Genomic DNA, 23983 nt, shown 5'->3' with positions numbered 1-23983 from the left:
ATAATTCAAGCCCAATGAAAGCTGTTCACCTTTGCATGTAAAAGCAGTATTAAAAGTCTCATGTTTTATTAAATGAGGTATTAAATAATATTTATCAACCAGGGTAGTGTAGCAAGTCCAAAATTGAGGTGTCAGTCCAGAAAAGATGTGAAACCCCCATATAAATACAAGTGCCCCATACAGTATAGTCATACAAGAATAAATGTAAATGAAAGCACATAGGGGGTGTCATGGAAGGTAAACATAAAATTATAATATGTCAGCAATGATAAATGAATCCCATACACCCGATAGTCTATAACATGAAATTTGAGCAATGTTAACTAGTGCTCATCTCTGCTTAGCTGGTGTAAGCAATGCTTAAATATAAATGCTAAGCAATGAGTAGTCCATCTAAGCAGATTTGCGCATTGGTAAGCAATGCTCAATATCTGACCCTTTAATCACTGGCAACCTTAGCTAAGTGGGTTTGTCCATCACTTAGCTTAGCTCAGCATATTCAAAAATGGTCCAGTGACAGCAAAGGGCAAGAAATCAGCCCTATTTATACCTCACAGGTGGGAATACTGCCCATAACCAGTTGTAGCTCATCACTGCAGGCACTATGGCTGGAGTTGGTGAGGGATTGTGCTTTCAGGTGCAGTGCTTGGACATTCAGGAGTCCAGGGTCATGGTTGGACTCCTAGTGAAAGACCATGAGGGGAGACTGCTGCATGGCCAGTACCAGGGCTCCCAATAGAAAATGGAGGCCTAGGGCCATCTCACACGTGATGTCACCAGTGCCACTGGCATCCCTCAGTCTGGTGAGCAGGTCCGGCACCATTTCACTGACTTCAAGCATAGGAAGAGAGAGCTCTTGGCCCAGTGGGTCCAAGATGCACAAGAAGGGAATGTTCTAGACATGTGTAAGTATCAGTATCAATTATTGTTTGCCAAAGTCCAGCCTATGTATGTGATGAATAGGTATGCATACATTTTTTCTCTATCTCCTGTACAGCTGCAGATGAGAGGTCTGTGAACATGGACACTCATGCCAGCAGGTAATATTGATGTACAGGGTATATATCAATAAAAGTGTCAGTACCCTTCAATAAAACTAAAACCCCCAGTCTGTTGTGTTTACTTTGCTATGTGGTGGTATGAATCACAGGTTCTGCACAGCAACTATGGCTCTGACAGCATTAATCAATTGAGGCTCATCTGACAAAGATTGTGAAGTTGTACAACAAGAGATTAACTATATGAAATGTTCCATGCACCAAAATCTGATCCCTGAATAGTAATGTTGTGTTAACCATTGTTTCCAGATTGTAATATGTCAAAGTAGTAATACACAGTACATGAACTATCTGCCATGCATGAATGTCAAAATTACAAGGTCAGATTGTCCAAACAAGAGAGTATTAGGCAGAAAACAGTCAAGCAAGAAACAACAGTTCCTCAAAAGCTCATTGTGATGAAACACAATGTTGTTGTATCATTTTGCACAAACAGGCATGGTTCTAATCCCAGGAGGGGTAGTAAGCTTTATGAATAATTTCACCAAGGAATATGTGAGTATGTGTAGAAACAGTCAGGTAGTGTTAACAGATATTTCCTCCACAGTTCTGCCAGGTAAGAAAATGTTTATAGTAGTTGTAAGAAGGCTGTACTTATACACTGTGTACAACACCCACTGCCCAACCCCAAGACTGCAAATGACAGCAAGAGAAGTACATACACAAAGTAGTGTCCTCTGATAAATGTCCCTCAAGTGTCACACTGTCACAGATAATGGTCACTGCTGCCAACACCCAGGGTGACAGATAGAAATCAAGGTGGAGTAAGGCAGTAGCACACACATCTACAGCATAAGTGCAGGGCACCCCTGTCAGTGTCACATATGTAACCTTGAATATGTGAATATGGGTAGAAACCGTCAGGTACTGTTAACAGAAATTTCCCCCACAGGTCTGCCAGGTAAGAAAATGCTTATATTAGCCTTAGAAAGGCATTAGTAATACAGTGTATACAAAGATACCACTGCCCAACCTCAGGCCATAGGTAGATGTAAAGTGAGGTCTTACCTGGAGAGTAATGAGTAGAGTAATGATCAGTACAGTTGTGAACAATCAAAGCCTATACAGTTGTTAATTGACATCTCTGTCTGTCCCTCACTCTATCTGCACCAATAATTTATACACATAAATCAACAGGTATGTTTTTCTCCAAACCTACTGTTGGGACATGTCCTATTGTTCTACAAATATTTAATTGTTTAATTATTAATGTACCCTGTTCAAATACTATCATCGGTGGCCTGTTGCTATCAATGTAACTTGCATGCTGTTATAATGGCTACTGTGGTTCTATATATGCATGTGTTCTGTTTGCTATGCAACTGTTTCAAATCTGTTTTATGGGATCAATTGGAACACCCCATACATGCTGTTATAACTAATCTTGGAATGTGTTGTTCTTGACTAACCAACATATGTTGCAAAACCTCAATGTCATAGCACGTCTGGGAAGGCCGATCCCAGTGGATCCACCTGTCCTGCCTCATCTGGCCATGCCACTGGGCCCCAGCACATCTAGGATCCAACCCAGGACCTTCTCGTCTGATGGTCCTGCACCACCTTCAGGTGGAACTGCCTGAGGGGATGGGGTACAACCCACTGGGAGTGGGCATGGACAGGAAACTGTCACCCCTAGTTAGGTCTGGAGTTTTGTGTGTATTAAGCTCTGAAAGGAGTTTGGAGATCAGCTATGCCAGCTTGAGGGCCACACGATGCATCTTGAGGGTTAGCCTGCCTCCTGTTTAGCCTCCAGCACAGCTACCTTTGGGGCCGTGAAGGTGCAGTGGTGACTGCCCATGGGTGGGGACCTCAGTCCCACTGTATCCATTTGGGGGCTCATGGGTGTCCAATTCCCAACCACTCTCCCCGTCCAAGGTGCTTATCCCCACATGTGTCATATACTGCCCGTGTCTGCTGTCTTGTCTGTCTTGTCCATCTTCCTACCCGACTTACCTCCCCAAATATACCTACTATCCTTTCCCAACATCCCTGTCTCACCTTCAACAAAAAAAATGGGCATCTGTTCCCCAAAAAAAGTATGCCCCATGCATAGCAGTCCATTTTGCACACATGTCCACTGGACACGTAATCTGGTATAATCGGCTTGACAACACATTACTGTTGTCCTCACCTCTCTATCAGGGATTTGAGTGCCCAAATTCACCTCCAAATGCTGTAGACATTCACAGCTGTTGCTGTTGAAGAAATGGACATCTATGGACCTTCAATACACCTGTCCTGCACATCCCTAGCTATCTTTCATATTGGTTTTCCCCTCTGTGTGGCTTTTTTTCACCATTTTCCTATCACCTTTTTCTTTTCTTTTAAAGAAATTAGCATGGGGGTAAGTGGGAGTAAGCGGCAGTAAGCAGCAGTAAGTGGGTTTGTGCAATGCTAAGCGATGCCTACTCAGATTAAGTACCTGTACGGTTAACCATGTCTTAGCATCGCTTAGCGTCGCACAAACCCATGCAAACCTGCTTACAACTGCTTAAAGGTGCCTTAATAACTCTGTATCCATCAGCCACTGTTCTTCCCAGCAACAAAATAACCAGCCCTGCCAAGTCTCAAACCCAGGACCCTATATAACATAGTCAGAGCAATGTACCACTACAACATCTAAGCTGTAGTAATAAATGCTGCTTTTTCAAATATTTCATTCAGTACAGGTATAGAATAGTAGGGAACAAACACTGTGGAATTAGTCATGTTTAGTATATATAAATATACACATATAGATGTGTATGGTGATAGATAAATATGAAAAAGTATATACATCAGATATATCGAGACATACATATAAAACAAATACAAATAGAATATATATGTATATATTTTTATACAAATACTTATATAGATATATAAACAGTAATAATAATATATATATATATATATATATATATATATATATATATATATATATATATATATGGATTCACTTCATAATCTCGAAAGACTGAAATCTCGAATTTCATTTTTTCCAGACCATGAAATCGAATCCACACAACACTGAAACACCCAAACCGTGAAGCCCAAAACCGCAAATTTCAAAACACCTTAAACACAGCACACAACAGACCAAATATATATACCACAACACCCATATCACAACATAAACAAACAAAACAACACACATCCATAAACCTACAACACAAATAAGCAGGGGGGGCAAGTCCCCTTGCATCCCCATGTGGGGGCTGCATCCCCCCACACCCCCAACTTATATATACCAACTCCGAGATCGCACAATCAGTAAACAAAAGCAAACACACACACACAGACACACACACACACACACACACACACACACACACACACACACACACACACACACACACACACACACACACACACACACACACACACACACACACACACACACACATTCTACAGTCCCTCATGCACACATCACCCATATCAGCACATTCACATACACTTAAACTCCCACCCAAAACCCTTACAAAACACTCACTTACCTGACATACCACTTAAATCCACACACGGCACTGCACACCATCCACATACAATCCCAGACATTACGTAGCATAAAGCTATAACCGCGAATCTGAGATATTCGAATTCGCAATTATGCACTTTCGCTATTTTCAAAATTCGACTTTATAGTCTCAAAATACTGAAATTTGACATTTCAGTATTTTGAGATTATAAAGTGTTTCTCTCTCTCTCTCTATATATATATATATATCTGGATAGATAAATGCTCATAACGTGTAGTGGAGTCATACCTCAGCACCATATCTCTCCACCTTTTAGTGCAAGAATTCTGGACAAAGGCTGTCAAAATGGGGGGACAATGGGCCAAAACTAGGGACATAATGTAAGTACAGCAGTTATAAATATATAATGTTGCTACAGTAACAGGGTTTGTGTCAGCATACATGTCTAGAAGGATGTGAGTTCTGAAACTGAAATGTATGTCATCATTTACTGACAGAAATCCTCACATCATCACAGTGATTTACCACAAAATGAAAATAATGATTCTGTGGAACAGAACATGAATATGAGCAATAATCCTGGACAGTCTGAAACAATCTGGCCAGTCGAGGCATATGCTCAGAACCCCTTAGTGCAACAAATCTGGACCAAGCCTGACAAGGGGGGGGTGGGGTGAATCCATGAAACTGGGGACATATCCCAAATACTGGAGTAGATAAGGTGACACAGTTGATGCAGTAACACCCTCCTGTCTGTTCTAACATATACTGACTGGAATAGCCCAAGTCCAAAACCCAACTACTTCCCACAAGTGAGTGACAGAAATCTTCACATCATCCCACTGATGTGTCAGAAATACACAACACTTATAAGAGCCAGGCAACAGTACATCTGACAAATATCTAGACATCCAAATCCAGCAAAGGAGCAGGAAAACCACCAAAGAATGGTACAAAAATCACACTTTATTGCAGGTTAAGCACATAAGTGGTCATAACATCACAATGGGGAAACTACACTGAGCTGCTAGGCATGTCACCAAGCACTGTCTGAACTACAGGCAGAGTGACACAACACTAACCCAAAACCGCTAGGGGGAATTACACATGCAATTACAAATATATCTGGCACTACAGGGATGTAACAGCACTGACAGACACCAGTGTGAAAGTGCATACTCATTACCAATCTCACCATAGTCACACTGACATACTGGTAAGCCAAATAAATAGTACAGTATATGGACTGTGTGTACAAAATCATCATCATGTTTGCCACTCACACACTACCCCTACATATACTGGCCCAATTCACAGTGTAGTCTGACGCCTGACTGTGGTATGGGACCTGTGTCAGTCTGCTCCTACAAACATATACAACTGATAGAGCACCAGAAACTGGAGCAGCATGCAAAGTCAGACAGAAAAGGAGCCATAACACTTTCATCTACCCCCCCCCCCTCCTTACACAGGCCAAATAACACATTCACAATACACTGCTACACAATCCTGACAGTCTGTCAGCAATCGCCAGAAATACACAGACCTCTCAACTGTACAGAGTCCCACAGAATCTTCAGGCTTTGTCCTCATATATAAGACCTCTTACACACAACATGTCTGGCAGTCTGATGCATCACTGGGATGATATCAGGAATGAAGTCTCTATATAATGATATACTATACCTATCCACCTCTTACTGCACAAAGCCTGACATACTTGGAGGGGTGGCAGAGGCCCAAACACAGGGGCATTATTGACATATTGCTGTTATAAACTGAGAGAGTTGCTGATGTAACAGGGTTTGTTATAACATATCTGTTCGGAGGGATATGAAGTCAGAACACACATGGATGTTACCATTTACTGACTGCAATACTCAGAGTATGCTACCAAATTTCCAAGGGCAAAAAATGTGTGAGTAACACACCAAATATGAGTCCAAAGTCTGGCCAGTCTGTGGATAGCTCTACAGTTGAGAGTTATGTCAACCACATAATACTGTCAGACTTAAAATCACACAGAGCAGCCATATCCACACAAACCCTGTCAAACTAGCATTACTTCAACTGTATAACAGCAATACTTACATTCTGTCCCTATGTCTGGAAAATTCTCCCCCAGTTTGTTGGGTTGTCTCCACAGTGTTTGCTGTAAGAGGTATTTTCAACTACCCTGATACCACCACTGTTCTACATGCAATTAGCAAGGGACTCCAATCGGTGCACAGGCCATCAGCTGCTCATGAGCATTACCTACAAAAGGCAAGCTGCTGCCTATGCAAAACAGATGTATATCCTGCATCTATCTCAGAGAGAGAGAGAGACAAACAAACAAACATACATACATACATACATACATACATACACACACACACACACACACACACACACACACACACACACACACACACACACACACACACACACACACACACACTGAAAATGAAGGATTATACCAACCTAACTGAAAAAAAAAACATGCATGTCAAACAATAAACATGTAACAGAATATAGTAGGGGTATGTAAATGTGGAAAATAGGAAGGTCATCAAGTATTATGTCTCAACAACTCTTGCTGTACTGATATATTGCTGATTAGAACCTATGGCCATAGCATCTGGGTCTGTCTCCAGTGACATAGAACACAGCTCAGGGCCCTGCGTCACCCCAGGAGAGGATGGCTCACATATGACCACTACTGGAGTGTGTGTTGAACAGTACTGACTGTGACATTGCTAGGCCAGCTATTGGGTTGTCGCAGATATCATAGGTTCATAGGTAGGTACTAGGCTATCTGCCCAAAGGCATTTATAAGCCTAGCCAGAATGTGTTGGCTTTCACTGCCCCCTTAGATTAGTTCCCTGTGCCTCTGTCCAGCAGAGCCACTGAAGTAATCCCCGGGGTAAACTTTCTGTTTCCCATCCACTTGTCAAGGTTTCTCTTGAAGAGTGCTAGCAAGGAGCTCTGCCTAATGTAGATTGGAATCTTGTTCCAAAGCATGGGAAGTCTCTGGGACAGTAATCTATCCCTCCAGCATGTCCTATTTATTGTTGTGGTGAGGTTTAGATCCCTAGAATGTGTGGCTCGAGGGGATAAGGTTTTCTTTAGTTGGAGCATGTCCATCAATTCTGGGTTGGACATGGCCTTATATGTCAGGCAGAGATCACCTCTGAGCAGGCGGTATGCAACCGATTACAGCTGGAGTTTCTTCAATTGACCTGCATAGGGCATCGGTTTGAGGCCAGCGATCCTCTTGGTGAGGTACTTTTGTGGTCTTTCCAGCTGTTGCAGGTGTCTTGTAAGGTACATCCCAAATGGGGCATTGTACTCTATGATGGGTCTGATGAGTGATGAGTAGAGGGACACAATAACCTCTTTTGATCTGGATGCAAACGCTTTTGTGATTAGGTGGGCCACATAGAAGGATTTTCTAACCACTTTGGCAATGTGATTATCAAAGGAGAGATTACTATCTACTTGGGTCCCCAGATCCCTTATTACGTTTTCCATATTTAGGGGACTACCACCTATGTGGTAGTTTGTGGGTACTTTGTTATTTCCAAAGGGAATAACTATGCACTTTTTGGCATTTAGCTTGAGGCCATGATTTTAACACCAGGTATCTGTCTCAGTGAGACCCTTTTGGAGGATGTCTGTGTCAGCCGGTGAGTCAATTATAGCCCCTCATTTGCAGTCATCTGCAAACTTGGTCAGCCATAGTCCTCCTGTGCTTGTCTGTACCTCTGAGAAGTATATGCTGAATAGGAGGGGTCCTAAGACTGAGCCCTGGGGAACGTCACTTGTAACCGGTTTAGAGTCAGACCTAGCTCCCGCAACTCTCACCATGTGGGTTCTGTCCATGAGCCAATTGCCAACCCATCTTGTGACATAGGGGTTTATGTTCAGGCTGGTGAGCTTGTCTATAATACCAGAATGGGGAATGGTGTCGATGGCCTTTGCGAGGTCTAGGTAGACTGTGTGTACCACCTATCCCTCGTCTATAGCCTTGGTAACTGTCTCAAAGAAGTCCACCAGGTTTAGGAGGCATGATCTGCCCTTAACAAAGCCAAACTGGGTAGGGTCCAGTGTATGGAGGTCCCCAGTGTCTCTGTTAATGAGTTCCATGATGATGTGTTCCATAGTCTTGCAGACCAAACTAGTCAGGCTTATAGAGCAATAGTTCTCAGGGTCTGTTGTGGCTCCACCTTTGTGGAGCAGAATAACTGTTGCTGTGCGCCACTCTATGGGTACATAGCCTGTGGAGAAGCTGAGTTTGAATGGTATGTTTAGGTGAGGGGTTAATTCATCTTTGAGCTCGTGTAGGATGTAGCCTGGGACACTATCTGGTCCCATTGATGCTGTGTTTTTTGCTTTGGAGAGGGCTATTTTAACCTGAGTGTCTGTGATTTCAGGGGCTCTACATTCTTCTGGTATGGTTATGGGCCCTTTTGGGGGTGAGAGGGGGTAAAGTTTGCACTGAACTTGTCTGCCAGGATGTTTGCAATATCGATAGGTTCAATGTATTTTGTGCCATTCTGCACTAACTCCGAGCAGATCTGAGCATTGCCACTTAGATTCTTGACATAGCTAAAGACTGCCTTGTGGTTATCTTTGGAGTCTTTGGCAAGTTTTCTTTCAAAGCTCACCTTGGACAATTTTATGAGGGATTGTAGTTTCTTGCTGATACTGATCAGGGATGTCTTCCCTTCTTGGGATTTTACTCTTTTCTGTACCAGTTTCCTTCTTCTATTGTATAGTTTGTTTATGGCAGGGGTCCAGCAGACTGGTTTCCTTTTCTTGGAGGAGTGAGTCTTGGTTTTCCGTGGGATAGCACAATCCATGCATTCTTGTAGGTGCCCATAGAATGCATTAGTAAAGGATTTTTCAGCTTGGACAGCATTATCCTTTAGCGTGGGGGGCTTTGAAACTTTCCATCTCTGTCTTAAGTAACGTGAAGTTTGCTTTTGAAAAGGATTTCACTGTGGTTTCCTTGTCCGGGGGTGGGGGCGGAATGTGGATATCCAAAGTGATTTGTTTATGGCCAGATCTAACCAGCGAGGGGTTGACATCTGGTGTGGAACACCTGTCAGCCATGTTTGTGATGACCAGGTCCAATACGTTGTCACCTCTGGTGGGAGTGTTGACCAGTTGTTCCAGGGTGTTTGAGTTTATAAATTCTAGGAAATGTTGGGCAAGGGAGTTAGTACTTGAGTAGTTCTCCCAGTTAATGTTTGGGTAGTTGAAATCACCCAATATTAGGGTGTTTTGTAGGACCTTTATGTTACCCAGTGTTTCCAGAAATGCGGAATGGGGGTCCTGGGATATGCTGGATGATCTGTAGCAAGCTACAATTTGAATTGCAGTTTTGCCCGTTGTTAGTTGCACATGGGTAATCTCTGAAGCATCATGCTGTGACACAAAGCTGGAGGTGTGGGTATCCTTGATGAATATGGATACTCCCCCACCTTTTGTATTTCGGTCCAGGTTCTGTGGCTGAAATGTATGGTATGAGTTGTAGCCTGGTAGTGTTGGGGGTGCTTTCTGTAGCCTTAAACCAGGTTTCTGTTACTGCACATGTATCGATTTTCTCCATACTCAGGAGTGCCTCGACTGCGTGCATTTTGAGGTTTAGACTTCTGGCATTGAGTAGTATTACCCTCAGATTTTTGTTACTTGTGCTATTTACGGTGGTGTGTTTATCTTTTGAGCCTTGCCTAAAAAAGGCAATATGGGGGTGGCAAGAGCCTTGGGCAGTATTCAAAAGCCTAAGGGTGACAGGTGCAAGCCGTCTCTAGCGAAGCAGCTTGGCTTGTCGAGCATGTCATCCCAGGCAGACAGACATTGGATCCACTTTAAATGACACCAGAAACTTAGCCAATTGTTGAAATTGATAATTTTTTCTTTATACTGTGGTATCATTCTTGGTGAGGGCAGGATGCTACTCAGGGTCAGGATCATACCGGCCTGGGCTACATTATCAGAAAGCTCTTCCATGTCTCTTTTCATGTAGTCCAGGGAGGTACGGCTCAGGTCATTCACACCAACATGGACAATGACAGAGTCGTATTTGTACTTGTTCTGGAGTGACCTGAGTGCTTGTGTTATGTGGCGGATCCTGGCACCCAACAGGCAGCTAACAGTAACCTTCTCCTTATTCAGCCTAGTGAGTGGGACATCAGTGTTCCTGACTATAGAGTCACCTATTACTAGTATTTTGGCTATGTTATTTTGCCTCGAGGGCTGTGATTGCATGGCACACTGGTTTTGTGAAGTATGTGTTTCATGGTTTGTGTTGGGGGGTGGAAGTTGCTTGGATGTCTGCTTTGGAGGCTCTGTTGCTTTTGCAGATTTTTGTTTAGAGCCTCCGAGTATGTTTTATGTATTTATGTGTATTTTTTACCGGTGCTAGTTTAATGGGTCTACGTGAAACTGGTGGTGTGATGCCAGTATTTCCCTTCTCCTCTTGACTGTCTGATCCAGTCTTGGGTTGAGAGAGCTTAACCTCCAGTTTGGCTGTTTAATTGCATCTCTTGCATGTATTAGTGTTTGGTGGTAGAAGGAGAGGGTTGTCTGTGTACATTAGGCAGTTGTTACATTGCATCAAAATGCCCAGATTTACCAGTTGGACTGGAGAGTACACCTGAAATTGCCCTTTGGACATGCCTGGATAGGTACAGTAAACTATTTTACTGAATGGCTGTTAAGGTCGAATAGAGAGCCTTGTCCTTCTGTAGTGCTAAGGTTTATAAGTGCTTGCTATGAGTTTTAAGCAAGTACTGGGCTGAGAAATGACTGGCTTGGGTGCTTAAGTTGAAAGTTTGTCTAGTTCCAAGGGAAAATTGAAGATGAGACTTTGTGGAGCTGTGAATAGTTATCCCCTAGCTAACCGGTGCTGCCTGGCATGCAAAACAGGGCAAATGCGGTTTTTATAGTGGGGAAATGAAAGAGATAGAAATTAGCCCCAAATGGCCCATAAACTACTACTTTCTGTCCTGAAACCACTCCTCCAGGGACAGATAGGCTGCTCAAAGATCCCCTCTCTGACAGGTGAACAGAGAAACTTCCTTCTATCCAAGTAAGGTATGGGCAAACACAGAGATCTGTAACACAGCCTTGAATTCAGCACTAACCTGAAATCTGGACTATACTAGCCTAGAAAGGCAGGAAACAAGTATATATATTTTTTTCAGAAAATAAAGCAGATACAATCAAAAAAACACTTTAAATGTGCATAAAAAGATGCTTAGTGTTATATATCTCAGTTCAGAGTTGTAGTCAATGCCCCTAGTAATAAAGTAGGAAGAAACACAAATACAGTAAAAGCAAATTAATAAAGTGCAATTATATATATATATATATATGTATAAAACAATAGAAAATGAACAATCTGATTTAAACAAGTTACCCAATTAACCAGAAAAAAACTCAAAACTGAGCCCTGTTCCAGCAGTCTTCAATCAGACAAGTTCTAACTGCACACTCTCGCTACTAGTGTGCAGGGGAACCTTCTCCAAAAAATATGGCCTGGATCAGTGCTCAAGTTATACAAACAAAGCTAGATTCAGAAGGCCTAAATCTGGTCCTATGCTACAGCAACAAGGCGCACCAATTTCAGAAAGAAACAGTTCGAATAAGCAGGCACAATAAGCCTGTGACCAGAAATTCCCAGCTCAGAAGGGCAGAACACAGCCTCTCCTTTCACAAAAGTGCAGACCACAAACCTTCTTAATGTAGAATAACTGGCCTGAAGCCCAAGTGGTTAAACCAGAACTAATACACTTTTAGAATAGCAGACACTGAGCTTTCAGTCAGCATTTCCCAGCTTAGAAGGATATAAGCTACCTGTCCTGCCACAACAGTGCAGACCACAAACCTTCTTAATGTAAAACAACCGGTATGAAGACCAAATGCTTAAACCAAAAGACTTAGAATAATAGTTACAATTTAATCAGGCTACTACCAAGCAGCAATAAGTGCAGCAGAATAAATAAAATTGAGTATTTTTAAGAAGAGGCAAAAGTAAAATAAAAAAGTCCATATGTTATATCTGTATGTTAATTGTGAATACAACCATGATATACATGTTTGCCTCAGAAATGTGATGGACTTATACAGGGTAGTTGCATACTGAAATACTGTCACAGCTGTGTATGTTGAACTGCATGTGATATACTGAGCTCATACCATTCAACTGTCCGGTGTTATGCACACTGATCATATGTGTGCCTCATATTTGTAGTTACTTCATCAAGAATTGTGTTATGTCTGGCAAATCATTGGAAACCTGTGAACACTGATATTACAACATCACCTTCTCTTTCTTTTGGCTGTTCCTGTTAGGGGTCACCACAGCCGATCATCTGTCGCCGTGTCTTCCAGTGCTCTACATCTTGCTCTGTTACACACACTACCTGCATGTCCACTATCACCACAAACATACAGCTTATCTCTCACCTTCCTCTTTTCCTCATACCCGGCAGCCTCATCTTTCCCAAATATACTCAACATACTTCCTCATTACATGTCCAAACCAATATAATCCTGTCACTCTCTGGCTTTGTCTCGAAGCTGTCCAACCTAGGATGACCCCCTACCATACATATTCCTAATCCTGTCCACCCTTATCACACCCAGTGGAACTCTTAACATCATTAACTCTGCTATGTCCAGCTCTGACTCGTGCCTTTTTTTCAATGCCAATGTCTCCAACCCATGTGACATAGCTCGTCTCACTACCCTCTTGTAGACCATCCCTGTCACTCTTAATGGTATTCATCTGTCACAAATCACTCCTGACACTCTTCTCTACCACATGCATCCTGCCTGTACTCTCTTCTTTACCTCTCCCCCACACTGGCCATTACTCTGAACTGTTGTTCCCAAGTATTTAAACTCATCCACCTTTGCAAACTGCACTCCCTGCATCCTCACCATTCCTCTCTCCTCCATCCCATTAACACACATATATTCTGCCTTAGTCCTGTTGACCTTCATTCCTCCCCTCTCTAGTCCATACCTCCACCTCTCCAGGGTCTCCTCAACCTGTTCTCTACTCTTACTACAGACCACGACGTCATCTACAAACAGCACAGTCTACAGGGACTCCTGTCTGATCATGTCTGTCAAGCTGTCCTTCACCACTGTAAATAAGAAAGGGCTTATAGCTGATCCCTGATATACTCCCACCTCCACCTTAAATGCACCTGTCACTCCCAATGCGTAACTCACTGCTGTCACACTAACCTTGTACATATCCTGTAGCACTCTTACTGATTCCTCCACCACTCCTGACCTCCTCATACAATACCACAACTCCTGTCTAGGCATCCTGTTATATGCTGCCTCTATGTCCACAAAGATACAATGCAGCTACTTCCAACATTCTCTGTACATCTCCATCAACACTCTCAGAGCAAACATCACATCTGTACTGCTCTTTCCTGGCATTAAACCATACTGCTAATCAGTAATCCTCACCTCCCTTCTTAACTTAGCTTCCACCACCCTTTACCATTACCTCATGCTGTGACTGATCAATGTTATCCCTCTGTAGTTTCTACAGCTCTGCACACCACCCTCATTCTCATAATCAGTACCCAAGCACATTTTATCCACTCCTCACGCATCCTCTCACTATCCAAGATTACAGTAAACAGCCTGGTTATAAAAGGCCACTGCCATTTGTCCTAAACACCGTCATGCTTCCACAGGTATGTCATCTGGACCAATAGCCTTTCCATTTTTAAACCTTAAACCTCTTCATAGCTATCCTTACTTCCTCCTTGATAAACTGTTGCACTTCCTGATTCACCATACCCATATCATCCAACCTTCTCTCTCTCTCTCTCTCTCTCATTCTCTTCAGTCAATAGCCCATCAAAGTACTTTTTCCATCTGTTCTACACACTCTCCTTGCTTGTGAGTACATGTCCACCATTATCCTTTATCAAAATAATGAAAACAACATACAGACCAAGGGATAAACACTCCATTGTAAAAATAATAAGATAAATATGTAGAAATAATGGTAACACAACGGAAGACCATGCAGGAAGACACAGTCTCTGAATCCTTCAATAAAAGTATAAAACGTAGTATTTATTGCAGCAAACAAATGGTAAGCGCTTTCGCAATCAAGCTTCATCAGACCTATACAAATGCTAAAAAGTCACTCAATTTAAACACATAAAAAATCCAACATCCAATAGGAAAGATACATCAATTAAGAAATAATCAGTGTTTAAAAAGAAACGCATCATAAATCATCACACCCATATCTATAGTAATCCACAGCTATACCTCTTGAATATAAAAAAGCATGATGCAGTAAAACTGAATAATATAAATGAAAATAACATATGAATGTCTCATTAAAGATATATATACATACATAAAAACAAGATCATAATGATATATTTACTGAAGGACATGTTTACTGAAAAACAGTCATTTCTGCAATCTTCTTTTCTTCAATACGGGCTTAATAGAGGCCCTTTCATTTAAGCCTCTCCCCCTGTCTGCTCATAGCAGAATAATCCAGTATGTTTCCCTATATTCTGTATGACTAATAATATCACCCTCCCTAGCACTAGGTGAAATAACCTCAATCACCCCGAAATTGAACGTATGTATTCCCCCAACATCCATAATATGCTTAGAGGGCATTATGTTCAGATCTCTTCTTAATATGATAAATATGTTCTCTCTTCCTATCACGCAAAACCCTATTGGTCTTGCCAATGTAGAATGAATTACAGACTGCGCACTCTGCTAAATAAACAACATGGGATGTCATGCAATTCGCATGAGCATAAAAATTAAACTCTCTGCATAGATCAGGATGATAAAAAGTAGTGGAGGCATTAACAAAAGAACAAAAAATTGCAATTGCCACATGGTGAGTTAATACCCGATTCACTGTCTGACATGTTAAAGTCTCTTTCATAATAGAGTAACCTCTTCAGGTTCTTTCTGTTCTTAAACAAGAACCTGGGTTTGTCACCAACAATCTCACCAATACCCTCATCAACCTGTAAAATAGACCAATGTTGTGCAAACAGGTTGGTGATCTCTCTATAGTCGCTGGTGTAAAAAAGAGGGATTCTAACACCCCCCTTGTCAAAATTAGGTGCAATACCATTATGCACACCATACTCAAATGGTGGTCCGAAATAAGGGGTGGCTTTAGTTGTTCTTAACTTATCTAGGTCATTCCACTGTTGAATAATTTCATCATATCCATACCCCCTGGCTAGTAACCTCTCTTCTAGGTTATCCATTTCTCCCAAGATGCCCTCCAAAGTAGGATTCAGTCTGGAGGCCTTCATGCAGTTTTTCCACAAAAAGATCTAAGAACTCAATGTGTGTATAAGACCAGTTGATGGTAAACTTCAAACAACTGGTCAGACCATTCATCATTTGATGAAATCCCTCCAAATCTGCCTGGCTGCCCTTCCACAGAAGAAACAAATCATCGACAAAACGTCGATAGAATAGAACATGCTTTCTGTATTCCTCTCTATCAAATAAAATGGTATTTTCCCAGTATGCAAGGAACATATTGGCGTAGCTATTGGCACAAGAAGTGCCCATAGCTATGCCATGCTTCTGAATATACATTTCCCCATCAAAGGTGAAGGCATTGTTCTCAAGGACAATCTCCAAAAATAACAGATTTAGTCCACCTGGACAGGGGTTAAATCACCATGAAGCAAGAGATAATAATGAACATACTGCATTCCCAAATCATTAGGTATCATTGTGAACAAGGACTGTACATCAAAGGTAACAAAAATAACATCTTCAAAATCAATAACACCTTTTGTACAATCATAAAGGTCTAACAAGAAGTACTTTGAGTCCCTTAGGACAACTTTATTTAAACTAATAACTGGTCTCAGAAACCTCTCAACATAAAGTGATAGCGGTTGACATGAATGACTGAGCAGCAAGAGTGTAATTACAGTGTGCCATACTGACATCGAAATGTATAGCAGGTATTACCTGTGCATATGTATATAGGGGTAGGTGTACCTGGCTGCCTCCTAACAACTGACATGGGTTGCAAAACGTCAGGTAAATAAGCTGTACATGTTGTATACATGTGCAATCTTAGTTTCGGTGCATCCAACAGTTACACTTCTACAGCTAATGGTTGTTGCATTTCCCTGACATAGACATGGGTACTAGAATAAGCATGAGTATCACAAAATTGTAGTGGTGGCCAACTATGTTATGACCCTGTTTCCATGCCTGCTACAAACAGATATTTGACCACCCACATAGCTGTATGGCCTCAGCAATACCTTACTTGTAAAACCTGTCTCCACCAAAGTAGAGTAATCCCTTTTGCTGGACAACAGCAATGCACAAAGCACATAATGGGATGCTATATTGGCTGTACAGAGCAAAGTAGGATCATGCACCAACTGGGCTGCATGTCAACCTTTGTCTGAATGAGCATATTAGGTCACAGGTGGATTACTGTAAGGGTAACTATGAGTACAAATTGGACACATCCACTAAGGGCAATCACAAGGCTATCTTCACACATGTCTGCAGTCTCGGAGGCAACAAACCAACCCACCCTGTAATGCTGGTCAATTACACCACATACACACACACCACAGCTATAGCTAACCTGCTGTAGGCAGGTTTAGGGTAAACATCACCCCCCTGGCTCACCATCAGTATAGGTGGGTATGCACAGCACATGCACCCCTCCCCTCATCATCATGGATCAGGTGCAAACTGCCTAATCAAAGCTAATAAAAGCAAGTCCACTTGGGGCCTGATAACATTCATGTCGGCATCCTACACAAACCCAGGCATATGCTTCCAGCTCTATTACATGCTGTATGCAAGCAAAGCCTAAGCACCATTGACATCCCATCTGCAAGGAACACGGCCACTGTCACCCTCTACACAAATATTAATGATGAATGGTGGTTTATGCAATGTACTGGCCCTCACTAGGGGGAAGATGACCCATCATAACAAGGAGTACAATGCATGTCCATACAGTGCTGTAAGGTACAGGGGTATGATGTGTTTGTAAGTGGTGGCTAACGATAGGCAATATTCATGTGCTGGCTCCGTAAAGAACTCTGGGCAATGTCTGAGGTCCTGTAATGTGTTTCACTGTTTATGTCTTCCAGGTGCCATGCAGAGGCAACCGCATACACTGTTGTGGAGACAGCAGCAATCATGAAAGCTGTGATAACACACTATGCTGTTTTATTTGGCCGAAGGCGACAAAATCTCTGGGAACGGACTGACCTGTGGGATGATCTTGTCAACAGAGTGAAGATCTTGGGCCACCATGGATGAACATATGATCAGGTCAGGCATAGAGCAACTGGCCTGATACATCGTGCCTGGCAAAGGGCTGCTGCTGTAGCGAAGGACCGTACTGCTATTGGTGGGGGTCCAGCCACACAGGCCCCAATTACGGCAACAGAGGAGCTCCTTGCCAACCTTGGAGTAGCCCCCACACAACATCAAACATGTGAAACACCAGTCGTGGAGGTGAGTGGCACCCAGGCAACGGGCAAGGATCTTGCAGTTAAGGCCAAAGTGCACATCAAATTAATGAGGTAGCAGTGAAACTCTTCTATAGAGTCTCTAGATGCATATGTCAGTGCAAAATGGATTAGTGGGTGGGGTTTAGTAATGCACATATGTGCACATCTATGGTGAAGGACAACAAATTGTGTAATATCATACTGTGTACTGTACCTGTGCAGAAAAGTAGCATTTGAATCTGCTGACAGTACCTCTTCCCCAAAACTACATAGGCCCCTCTGGTCTGCATGTGGGACAGCAGCTTGCAGCCAGTAAGTATGGCATTTTCCTGTTTTGACTCACCAGTACCCCAGGCATGTTAAGGTCATGCATGTGGCCATGCACACAACTTGTTACACTCAGTCATATCGCCTACTTAGAGGCAATCTCTGCTTGACTTACAAAGCCATGTCTGACCTAGCTCTGTTTGAAATGCTACATCTAAAGAAATCCCAGTCCCTCTGCACCACACGCTCCAGAGACCTCAACCTCATTACCACAATCAACAGAACATGTTGGAGGAGCAGGCTTATAACCCAGAGACCGCCCATGCTATGGAATAGACTTCCCATACATGTCAAGCAAAGCACGTTAGTGGCCCTCTTCAAGAGAAATCTTGATGAGTGGATGGGAAATAGAAAATTCACCTCAGGGATCACTCCACTGGCTTTACTCGACAGAGGCACTGGGAACTAAGGTTGGGTGGCAGGATGTCAGGTTAATCCTATGGGCTAGACTTGTAAAGGCCCCAAGGCCATTAGCCTAGTACACACCTATGAACCTATGAATATCTGCATGTTCACTTGTGTTTACTGTATTGAATCACAGTGGTCGTCACAGGGGCCTATTTGCAGGAGATGTCACATATCTGTAGCATACCTCAAAACCTGTCATTGAAGGATATCTGGACAAAGACTGACAAAATGGGGGGAGCAAAGGCCAAAATCTAGAGTCATATTGTATAAATTAGTGTTATACAGTGCATTTAAATGGTGTACACACCTGTTAAAATGCCAGATATTTGTGATATACAAAAACGAGAGCACAGTCGACAATTTCATAATCCTGCCAACCTGTCATGTCACCTATAACCTGTATAATTCAATTATAAAGCAAACAAATCTGTTATGGGCACAATTATGACACATAATCGTACAACAACCTAGATGAACATGTGTGCACAAGCTGAAGCTAATACTGTGTTGATGCAGCTTTTGATATGACTACAGCAGTACATCTTATTGGGTACACACCTGCCATCAATTACAGAGACTCTTTGATTAACAGCAAATAACAATCAGCTGTCCTACCAGGATTATTCTAACATATACCAAGTTGCCTGCTACAACAACAGCCATGGTTCGCAAAGAGCTGATGAAGCTGCTAAGGGACCACATTTTTGAGATGTATCAGCCTGGTGAAGGGTACCAAAACATTACTACAGCATTGCATATACCATGGAACACAGTGCAGACAGTCATCAAAAGTTGGTGAAAATATGGGGCTACAGTGACATTGCAAACCAGTGGACATCCCTCCAAATTCTATGAGAATACAAGACCAAAACTGGCCAGGGAGGCTGCCAGGAGCCCTACAGCAACAGTGAAGGAGTAGCAGGAATCTCCAGCAAGTACTGGGTATGTACGACATATCACAACAATCTTACATGGTCTCCATATGTCCTGCCTATAGGGTAGGGTTGGAAAATGGCCGCAGTTCCTCACACCAAACAATATCCAGACCTGGAGAAAGTCTGAAAACATTACATCAGGTCTCCAAAAAGCAAGTGGGAAAATGTGTTATGGTCATATGGGACCAAGGTTGAACTCTTTGGCCACAATTTTGACAGGTTTGTATGGTGCAACAACACCACTGCACATCACCATGGTGATGGCAGTGTCCTGCTTTGGCATTGCTGCTGACAAGCTGGAATTGGGGCTGTAGGCAAGTTGGAGGGGATTATGAACAGTTCCAAACACCGGTCCCTTGTGGCTTCAATCCTTCTGGTGTCTGCCACAGAGCTGTGGATGGAGAGGATTCCACCTTTTCACACAACAATGGCCCAAACCATACATCCAAATCAAGAAAAAGATGGCTTCACCAGAACACATGCAATGTTCTGCACTGGCACAACCAGAGCCCACACCTACATCCAATAGAAAATATGCAGGGTGATCTAAAGAGGGGAGTGCACAGGAAATGCCCTTGCAATCTGACATAGTTGGAGGTGTTTTGCAAGGGAGAGTGTACCAACATTGGCAAGTCAAGATGTGCCATGCTGATAGGCACCTTCCCAAGAGGACTGAATGCTATGATTAAATCAAAACGTGCTTTAACAAAGTATTATTTTAAGGGTGTGCACACACATGCAACCAGCCTATTGTACCGATTTCATTTACCATATGTTACCCGTAACTGATGTGTATGTTCTTCAGTTGGATTGCACAGGTTGTATGTCATATAAAATGAGGGAAATGTTATGGCCTGATTTCTGAGGTCTCTCATGTGATATATCACAAAATCCTGGCATGTTAACAGGGATGCATACACTTACTATATATACTGTAAGCTTGGGAAGTTGTTTGAGTAACCAACTTTGTTTTAACATACATGTACTGCAGGTTATGCAGTCAGCACCTCAAATTATGACATTAATTAGTGGCACCATTCCACAGGTCATCCCAGTAATGTATCAGCCAAACACAGGAGTTATGGGGAACAGACCAAAAATGTGAGCCAGACATCTAGACATTCATGAAAACTCTGTACAGTTGGGAGGTATGTTCTGTAGGAGTTGCCAGAGTGCTATACAGGTGAACAGAAATAATGTTTACATGGGTGCAGTGTGTTCTAGGTGAAGGCCCATCACCTGCTAACACCACTCACGTATCCCCGAGGTATATATTAGTAGTAACAGTAAGTGGAAAGGGCTGCACTGCATGATGCTGAGGGTCTGTCCAGAGTGTGTATGTTATTGTCTGACTGTGTGTCACAAATGTCCCCATTTGGCTAATGTGAGGTCTGTGTAATGCCTTTGAGGCACCTCACCTGTATATGTGTGTGTGTGTGTGTGTGTGTGTGTGTGTGTGTGTGTGTGTGTGTGTGTGTGTGTGTGTGTGTGGAACAGCAAACATTATAGTACAGGTATTAGTTTACATATGTTGTTTTTTCCTCACAGGTGGACATGGTGGCCGCAGTCCCTCCTGCTCCGAGTCTGATGTCAGTGTCTCTACAGACTCTGACCATGATGATACTCCTATTGAGGCACAGGTGGGGTTGTCAGGGGATGAATCTGTGCCACTGGTTGGCATCCCACTGTTGTCAACCCCATCCCCACACACAGTCACAATGCTCACCAGTGGCCACAGATAATGGACAGTTGACAGATGGTAGCATGGAACAGACAAATGTGGTGACTATGGCAAGTGAGGGTGCAGGCACTAGCCGTAGCTTAAGTACTGGTGAGATCCCACACAGGCAGATGGGAAGAGGTACTCAGAGGAGGATTACAACCCATCATGCCCCTGTTGCAAGTACCAAAGCAGCAGTCACCAGACGTGTGTTTTGAGCTGTCATGGAGGCACAGGCATGTAATGAATGTAACACCAGACATATATGCAGGGTTGTGGATGAGCATATCCCTGGTGGCCATGGTGATATTCATGAACTCACTGCGGTCACCCGTGAGCATACTGAGGTCATGGATAGCTATTGGGGGAGATCTTGGCAGTCCTTGACCATGGAATATCTGTGCTTGAGCATTTGGCAGGGGATAGCCACCAGCCATGTGGATGTAGGGAAGCACCACGATCAGCTGAGGGTCTACATGGCCATGCACCATTATGTTCCTGTACTGGCAGTACCACCAGCACTACTGAAGGGGATGTGCTGTCCATACCGCTATGCAGCAGGCCATGGGCACATGATCCTGGCTGGTCCCAACAGGGACACAGATCGAGCAGACAGCAGTCACCATCTGGGAGTAGTACTGCATCCAGACTTGTCCCTGGTGGTGCCGATGAGATCCCTGGCAGGACCAGTTCCCATGTCCATGGCCGAAGATGGTGAACTGTATAGCCTGTCATGTATGGCCCACTGCTGTCCAAACTACTCATGTGTAGGGTGGCCACATGGCGTGACTATGTGCATACAAACACACACATCACAATCAGGCAAGTCACATCCACACACACAAACACACACACACACACACACACACACACACACACACACACACACACACACACACACACACACACACACACACACACCACCCCTGCACAGCCCATTTAATGAACACCCCACAAACACACACACATGATGTCAACTATATGGCCCAACCTAGGCCTCTGGAAAACCTACACCCTAGATATCCACATCCTGCCCCCACCCCACCCCCATTAAGGAAACCATGGTAAAAAATTTCTCCAAAGCCAACTTCATGCTTCTTAAGACAGAAGTGGTAAACTTCATGACACCCATGCAGATGGACAATACAGTTACGACTACTGAATCCTACACAATTGCACTTTATAAGCACTTACATGAGTGCATGGATCGTGCTATCCCAAACAGAACCAAGATGCTATCCTCCAAAAAAGGAAGCCAATCTGGTGGTCTCCTGCCATAAACAAACTGTACAACAGAAGGAAGAAACTGTTGCAAAAGAGAGTAAAATCCCATGAGTGGAGGAGCTCCCTGGTCAGCCTCAGTAAGAAGCTGTGATCCCTGATAAAATCCTCCAAAGCTAGTTATGAAAACAAAATCGACACTGATTCTAAAGACAAGCACAAAGCATTCTATAGCTATATCAAGAATCTCAATGGCAAGACTCAGATCTGCTCTGAGTTACAGCACAATGGCAATAAATATACAGACCCAACTGATATTGCCAACATCTTGGCAGATAGGTTCAGTGCTAACTTTACCCCCCTCTTACCCCCTAAAGAGCCCATCTCTATACCGGAAGAATGCAAAGTTCCTGTAATCACAGCTGCACAGGTAAAACCACACTCTCCAAAGCCAAAAACACAGCATCCATGGGACCAGACAACATCCCAGGCTGCATTCTACATAAACTACAGAACAAACTGGCACCCCACCTAAGTACCATGTTCAAGCATAGCCTCACCTCAGGCTTTGTGCCTGCTGAATGGCACACAGTGACGGTTATCCTGTTCCACAAGGGGGCAGCCACCATGGACCCCAGGAACTACCACCCCATTAGCCTGATGAGCCTGGTCTGCAAGGCCATGGAACATATCATCATGGAACTTATAAACAAAGACATTGGAAATCTCCAAACTCTGGACCCCACCCAGTTTGGTTTGTAAAAGGCAGATCATGTCTCCTAAACCTAATAGACTTCTTTGAAGCAGTCACCAAAGCCGTAGACAAGGGTAAGGTGGTTCACACAGCCTATCTAGATCTTGCCAAAGCTTTCGACACCATCCCCCACTCTGGAATTATAGATAAACTCACTAAACTAGGTATAAATCCCTATGTCACAAGATGGGTTGCCAACTGGCTCACTGACAGAACCCACACTGTGAAAGTAGCATACTCCAAATATGACTTCAGACCAGTGACAAGTGAAGTACCACAGGGTTCAGTCCTGGGTCGTCTCCTGTTTGGTATCTACTTCTCTGAAGTACAGGCTAGCACAGAAGGTCTTTGGCTAATGAAGTTCGCAGAAGACTGCAAACTAGGAGCCATAATCAAAACTCCTAACGATGTGGACATCCTACAAAAGAGCCTCACTGAGACAGATGCCTGGTGTCAAAGCCATGATCACAACCTCAATGCCAAAAAGTGCATTGTCATCCCCTTTGGTAAAAACTCTGTAACCATGAACTACAATAGGTGGTAGTATACTTACCGAAGGTGTGATAAGAGACCTTG

This window comes from Protopterus annectens, chromosome 10.part0 (genome assembly GCF_019279795.1).
Source record: "Protopterus annectens isolate FY-2018-M chromosome 10.part0, PAN1.0, whole genome shotgun sequence".
In the NCBI taxonomy this organism is placed as follows: domain Eukaryota; kingdom Metazoa; phylum Chordata; order Ceratodontiformes; family Protopteridae; genus Protopterus; species Protopterus annectens.
Note: the sequence above shows the minus strand (reverse complement) of the source record.